The sequence below is a fragment of the Adiantum capillus-veneris genome, chromosome 20, assembly GCF_014529385.1.
Source record: "Adiantum capillus-veneris isolate H3 chromosome 20, ASM1452938v2, whole genome shotgun sequence".
Taxonomy (NCBI): domain Eukaryota; kingdom Viridiplantae; phylum Streptophyta; class Polypodiopsida; order Polypodiales; family Pteridaceae; genus Adiantum; species Adiantum capillus-veneris.
The window spans coordinates 1,573,509-1,581,726 of NC_140950.1; positions in this window are offsets into that span (position 1 = coordinate 1,573,509).

An 8,218-nucleotide genomic window follows, 5' to 3' on the forward strand; every position below is an offset into this window, starting at 1 on the left:
GTCAATAGCAACCCTGGGCGGTCACTTTTAAGAATGTGCATGCTATCACGTGAGTTAACCGGAGAGGATTATTAAAAGATCAAAATGTATCAAAATGTATACATACAGAGGGGGGTGGGGGTTTTCAAAATAGGCATGTAGTGTAAATATAGTATGTATATTGAGGTATTATTAATAACCTCTTGAACACACGTGATATAGGAGCTTTTGATAAGTGACCGACCTGGGAATAGAAACTCACAATGATCTATCTTCTATGATAGATGAGTATGCTACTCACCCTGACTTTAAAGACATAATGTCATCCCTTGCTTTGGGGAAGAAAGAGGAACCATTTATCTTACAGGATGGTTATCTTCTCCATGGCAATAGGCTATATGTTACCCACTCCCTTCGTGACAAAGTCATGTATGAATCCCATGCTCCTCCCTATGCGGGGCATAGAGGCATTCAACCTAGAGACGTACTTTTATTGGCCTACCATGAAAGTGGACATACAAGAGTATGTTTCAAAATGTGTGGTATGCCTAAAGACCAAGTATGATAGAGGGAAGCAACCTGGATTACTCCATCCATTTCCAATTCCTAATTCACCATGGGAAAGTATATCCATGGATTTTATCTTTGTATATCCAATTAATAATTCCGCCCCCGAGGCCTTTAAAGTTGCCCCTGATTCTTGTCCGTGAAAATTTTGGTTTCCGGTGAGTGATTTTCCTTCACGCACGATGGCTTCTCCTCATAATGGGGGCCTTACAAATGTGCGCTTTTACCACATAAAATTACAAGGGTAAATCAGACTCCATACTTAACAGAATCTGCCAAAACAAAAACGAACGCGCGTGATGTAAGCATCAACGCGTAGCTCTCCTCGTAGGCAACACGCTACTACTCTCTGTTTGTGATTCCGACCACCGTAGCTCTTGCAGCACACACACACACTCTCTCACTCTCTCGCAGTCTCCCAGTCGACACAGAAGATAAGATTATTAGAAGTCCCTTTAGGTTTTGGTTTATATACTAACCCTTAGAAAACCTAATGTCCAGCCAAAATGACCTGATTTGTCCCTAGGCTTCTATAGAGCTTAATTACAACACCGTGAGCTGGCTTTGCTCATCCAACAAGCATCTGCGGCCAAGATATAATTGCCGACTTAAAATATGAAGTTCCTGTAATCATTACAAAAGTGGCCGTAATGGCTCAAAATAATAATAACGGGATATTCGATGATGTCCACGAGCTTGTATCTTCACATTACAGCATCCATCTTCATCTTCATCACTTCATCAACATCTTCATATGGAATCTTTAGAGAATCTTTGAGGAATCTTCATGGAATCTTTGTGGAAGCGTTGTTGAAAGGTTGGCCTATCAACACTCTCCCCCTCCGAATTCTTGTCGTCCCCGACAAGACCGTATGTCTGCAGTGGCTTTGACGAGTGCTTCATGTTTTGGTGTTGTGGTTGAAGCTTTTGTTGTTGCAGTTGCTTCTGCTAGATGCTTTGTATGTTGTAGAGGTACCTTTTTCTTGTACATGTAGTGTAGTTGAAGCCATAGCTCTCCCCTTTCGATTGGTTGTTGTATCGTGAATGGGTTGAGTGAGGTTTGTTGTTGTAGCAAGTCTTTATCTTGGCAACTCTGTATTGTTTGTTCTTCGGGTGTCATCCTGCATGTGTACCTATAAACTTGAAGACTTTTGAATTTTCTCTAGGCCGCTCCCCTTTGATTTTCTAGTTGATGAGCATGTAGTTGTTTGGGGATGTCGTTGGTCTTCTCTTTTGTGTTTATATAAAAAATAAAATAGTAAAAATAAAATGTGGCGTATATTACAAAATGAAGGTGTTGGATACCTGGATAGGACTAAAGGGAAAAACCAAGTGGGAAAAAAATGCCTTTAGTCACAATTAAATGTAAAGCTATATGTACTTTATTTTTGATGTAACCGAGTTTTGTTAAGTTAAAGTACTTATGGCCGTATGGCTACTATTATTGACTGGATATACATTGGATAAGTGTTAGTAGCTTGAAGTCAGAGTCATTGTTGTTGAGCAAATGCTTATGAAACCTGTTACCGCTTCATCATCGTCATTTGTTGTGTAAGTGCATGGGTGGAACACAAATCGTGTCAAATGCAAATGTCCAATGATGGGACATTATATATGCTTGCATAGATAGATGCATGGGAAAAAATATGTTGTGCGAGAAGAGATTGAATGGGTGCTTCCAGGAGTGAACGTAGCTATAGAAGCAAAAATATATTTGACTTCAAGAGCTACCGTTACTCACAAGAAGGGCTGTTGATGCTCAAGATTTTTTCACTCTCCTCACTGTGTACATGTGCATGAGTGTTTTGTGGATTACTCCACCTCTCCACCAAATAAAATTGTTATACTTTGACTCTTCTACTCACCTATCCAGCATGAGCCACTCAATTTTACAATATGCTCAACTCTTTCAGCTTGAGCTATAAACTAAATATCTAGACTCATAGACCACAAAAAATATTAAGACATGAAGCTTGGGTCTGACGCTTGCTCATTTAGTAGCTTAGCTACCCGACTCTTGACTCTTATGCCATGATTTTTATGGCGACTTGACTTACTCTCGGGAGCTTTCGACCGAGAATAGGTTTTGAAATTCAAAACTCCCATCCTCGAAGAGAGGATTTGTAAAGGACCATACTAGCAATATTGGTTTCTTTTGCCATGCCTGGGTGACCTTGGTTGTCAAAATTTCTTTTTGTTGTTGTTGGTCCCTTGGTTGAGAAGATTGGCTCGCTCCATTCTCCGTAACACTTTGTCTATCATGTCTTGACATTTCTTGAGAGCTAGAGATGACTTCAATCTTCTTCCGTATGTGTTGTTCTTTTGGCATCCATTTGTATCTGCATCGTGTGATTAGCATGTCTTTGCAGATATCCCTTTCCTTGACTGTGGCATTGTCCTTGATTTTGCCTTCCGTGAAATTGCGATTATTTTCAAGCTGAAGTTGTTTGATTGAAGAATGTTTACCTGACATCTTTGGTAGCCAGATTCTCCGATTTCCTTGATAGTAACCTTGTGCTTGAAGAATTGTAGATGGCACTTCCCATGATGTTTTTGATGTCGTATTGAGATGTACAAGAGTGCCATTTTTGGAATTATTTACCGATGAAGTCCTATGTTGGTATGAAGGCTAGCTGGATTTGAAATTTCCTGCGTACCTTTGGCGAGCCTTGTTCGTTGGTCTCCTTTGGCGATATAAATATGAGCTTTTGGGGACTCTTGTTGAAACCTTTATCCACCGCATAAGCCGAGGTCTATGGTTTTGGTAACCAAAGTTTCTTTTGACCCTCATAATAGACTTGCTTTGCTAAGCTGTAGTGGGAGGGTATCCATCCCATGTGTTTACCTTTCGTCAATTGGCTAGGATCATTTACCCATATTGGGTCCTTGACCTTTATTTCTTCAGCTTTAATGTAGACCTTTGAAAACCTTTGGCGGCGGTGATCTCGTAGTGTAGGATATTTCGGTTGAAATATTTTCTTTGGAGTCTGCCTTTCATGTGTAAGCATGTGGTCAGTTGATATAGAAGCTCTGTCTTGAACTTTTCTGGGTTGGATTGAAGACTCTGATTTAAGGGGTTGCTTCTGTTGGTAGGACATTTGTGGGCTCATTTTGGCTTTGCCTTTGTCGATAGCCGATAAACTTGGAGCGGTAGTAGGCTGGCTTTCTTGAGAGCTATTCATGATGACCATCATTGAAGATTCAGATTCTTCTTCAAGTGTTTTTGCCCATAGCTTGGACAAAATCAAATGTGTACTCATTTTGGAAGAATCCACTACTAGGAATTTGTCTTTAACTATCTTTGACCATAGTTTAAGGGTAGCTTCTACAATCCCCAAACGTGTGACCTTAACTCCATTTGATAGGGATACCTGTACCTGAATTTCATACAGTTCTGGCTTATCTAGAAGTAACCACAGCCCATAAGACATGATATTAGTCGTGGCAGTGCAATCTATTTCTGCTATAAAATTGAATTTCACTTTCTCATGCACATCCAACGAGAATTTAATCTTCTTGTTGGCTGCCAAGTAACTGATGTCCTCTTTGATTTTGGTACTTGTCTTGGACTTTTGTGCCTTGGAAGCTTTGTCATCCTCTTGTATGTTGAACTTCTTTGTCATTTGACTGGTTGTGGCATGTTCCAAGTGCTTACTATCTTCTGATCTATAGATTTGGGGAAGGTCTATAGCCTGAGTTTCTTGTTGCTCTTCATTGCTAGTTTCTAATTGTGACGCCTTGATTCTTGATTTCAGAAGCTCTCTGTCACTATTTACTTCTTCTAGCACTTGAAGGTCATTCAATGGTGACTTTTCTTCTTGGAAATCTTTTGAATCTTGTGTAGCAGGATGTTGAGGTTGACTCTCTTCTTCTTATGCAATATTCGCCGTGGCCTTTGGTTCCCACTGTTCCATGGGTTTTTGTAGAGTCTCTTCTCAAAAATATTCAATCATATCCTTCATTGCTTGTCCTTGGTAGTCAATTTTGGAGTCGGTCATTTCCCTTTCTTCTGTGGGTTCTAAAACTTCAGCCACATCTTCTTTTAGCTTCTTTTGCTCTTTGATTTCTTCAATCATCCTTGTAGAGTCTACAGTAGAGGAATTCTCTTGTAGAATTTTAGCTTCATCCATTGATTCAACTTGCATGTCTTTGTCTCGTGAGGTGACACTAAGTTTTTGTGTTACCTCTGCCACCTCTTCTTGGGTTTGCTTACCATCTTCAGAATCTTGGCTTCTTTTGCTCTCGAACCTTGAACTGCGAGCTTCATCTTCATCACCTTGTGGATGCTTTGACTTGTCCTCACTGAGGTTCTTTAAGCGATCTTGAATCAGCTGATTCAATTAATCTTTTTTGAAAGCCTGATTCTCTATGATAATGTCGTTGACACCCTTGAATTCAAGAAACTGTGTCTTGAGCCTATCTTTTGTGCTCTGCGACAAGATCTGCTTCTTTTCCGGAGATCTCGTTGGGGATTCTTGCTTCCGTTCCCTTGTTGTCACTGTCTGAACTTTGCTTTTGGCTTGTTGCCTCTTCTTTTCCATGTAGAGCTTTGCTGGGAAGTCCTTCACTAAATAACCAATGGCACATTGGTTGCAATATGTCACTATCTCAACATGTGCACCCTTTGGACGAGGCAGCTCTCCATAATACTGCTGATAATGGTTTCCTGTGGTATCTAGATACAGATATGACCTCTTCTTTTTGCATGCATGAACCTATAGATTACGATTGACTTAGGTGTATCCACTGGCTTCGTCTCTTTATCCTCCATTGTCTTGTCCTTGAGAAGCCGAAAATAGCTTCCATTATTGCTTACATACAAGATCAAATCACTATCCATGCGTTCTAGCAGTCGTAATGCTAATTCTTCCATCATCATATGATCTTTGACGTGGGGCTTCTGCATAGCCTTAGGGCTATGTTTTTGAGTTGATTTTGGCGAGGTTTGCACCGAGGGTGAAGATCGAACTGAATCTTTGTTTTCCGTTTCCTTGGATGGTGCTTTTGGACGGGGTCCAAGTATGTGACTTATAGGTTTCCCACAAATGCTAAACTCATCCATATTTTTCACATCGACTATTTCATAGTACCTACTGTATTTGTCGACCACAATGACATCTTGACCTGACCTTCTACATTTGGCATTGTAAATTTTCGGTGGTCTCTCCTCCGGCTCGGCATCTTCCAATGCTTCTTGAAATTCCACTTGGGCTCCTGAAAAGGACATTGCTTCTTGTAAAACTAGACTTCTTAATCCCACTCTTGAAGATATAGGGTCTCTTTGTTGAGTTTGAACTCCCCCCATCCGAGAGGGTTCCATATCTGATAATGGCCTTTGGTTATTGCCTGATGATATGACTTGTTGTGCTCTTTTAAGTAGCTCTTGAGACCGAGCTAGTTCTTTTTGAAGTTGTGCTATCTTCATAGCTGGTACTTCCGGCGTATTCTCTGTTTGTGCAATTTGATGTGTTTGTGCTTTGTCTGGTGCTGGCACAGTGTACGAGAATTGTGCCGTGTCTTTCCATGTGGTGTCTTGTGTTGTGCCTTGTTGTGTGTCATGTGGTGTGTCACTCATTTGTATAGTGACATCTGTAGGTGTCAATTCTTCCAGGTGCGTAGTTAGAGGTAAACCCATGACGAGATGGTATACATTACCACCTTTAGACATGTAGTCTTCTCCTCTTGAGACAAACGCTTCTGCTGCAAAATAATGATTGTTTTCTACAGGAACTTCATGACTTGTGATAGCCCTGTAGTATCGACCGTCTTCGTCTCCATAGAGGGTACCAATTTTCCGTTTTCCATCTTGTGCTTTGTACATTTGTGTATGGACGCTCATATTTTACACTAGGCCATAGTTAACTTTTACACCTTCCAGCGAGTGACCAATGGTTTTCCCAAAAGATAATTTCAATCTCCTAACTTAGCAGTCTTTGATGGTCAATTAGAAGGCTAGAGACCAAATCTGGTTTCAAATTTCAGCTTTTCAATTATGAAAATCTCACATGCACTCGTGTCTGCTCTAGATCGATTTGAGTGGTCTGTTCTAGAGCCTGGGTTGACTCTAGCCAATGACTTCGCTTATGGCTCACTAGCCCCTCTCCTAGGGAAAAGTCAAAACTATGTTCAAAACCGTGACCGTTTTCTCACAATTCTTTCGAATTGTCGGTTTTAGACACACCTGACTTCCGGATGCATTTTGAGGCCTTAAACGACGTTTTTTTCAAAGTTGATCTAAATGGTTTCCAAAGTCATACATTTAGGTCAAGTTTTGCTCTAAGATTTGTAGTGTTGCTCTCAGGCTAAGTTTTGATATAAAAACTTTTCCAATCCAATACCGTTTGTGAAAGTTATGGCCAAAATAGTGAAATGCAGTTTAGAATGGTCAAAATGAGTCCAAATTCAATTTTAAAAGAAGATTTGGGATCTTTGTGACACTGTGAACACCCCTGTATGGTCAAAATTATAGTTGAACCCTAAAACTGGCATGGAGACATCCTACGGGTAGGATGTGTTTTTGCTCAGAATTGAATAAAAATTTGGTCCAAAGACTCCCCTTGGGTCTAGCAACACAGTGGTATGGTCAGATTTGGGTTTGGATGCCAAAAGCTCCCAAATCTGGCTATTCTTGCCTTTGTCTGGTACAAAACGCTAAAATCCGCTTAATCTTCAATTTTACTCATCCAACTGAGATGAAACTTGTCACATACACTCAATACAACATTTAGAACATGCATATGATGTCAACTTATGGTTTGGTCTCAAAATCACCCCTTGTACACAATTTGGGTAGGATGTCTGACAATTCTCATCTTTTGCCTTTAATCTGTCAAAATAAGGTCAAATTCCTGGTTTGAGAGTGTAAATAAGGTAAAACCTACCTTCTAAACACTCTGGTGACCTCAGAATTGCAAAATTATGCCCAGATCACCTTGTAGACATCCTACGGGTAGGATGTCTATTGCCTATTTTTTCAGATTGAAGTGCTCCTGATGATTTCTTATGGTCACAGCAAGTGCTAGTAAGCTCCACAAATGAAAAAAATGTGCAAAAATCACTCACTTCAAGCAATTTATGAATTTTTTTCTTTCTGACTTCGCCTTTTGACTTTTGGATATCAAAAGCATGGGAAAACACTCAAGTCAACATGTTCCTAGGGTAAAACCTACCCTCTGAACACACTGGTGGTCTCAGAATTCCCAAAACCCCCTGGAGACATACTATGCCCATATTTTTTTTTCTGCTCAGAATGTAGCAAGATTTGGTTTAAAGGTTCCCCTTGAGTCTAGCAACACCTTGGTATGCTCAGAATTTCATTTGAATGTCAAAATCACTCCAAACAAGCAATTTATGAATTTTTTGCTTTTTGACTTCGCCTTTTGACTTTTGGACATCAAAACATGGTAAAACACTCAAGTCAACATGATCCCAAGGTAAAACCTACCCTCTGAACACACTGGTGGTCTCAGAATTTCCAAATTCCTGTCCAAAAACCCCCTGGAGACATACTACGCCCAATTTTATTTTTTTTGCTCAAAATGAAGCAAGATCTAGTCCAGAGATTCTCCTCAAGTCTAGCAACACCTTGGTATACTCAGAATTTCATTGAATGTCAAAATCACTCCAAACAAGCAATTTATGAATTTTTCGCTTTCTGATTTTGCCTTTTGAC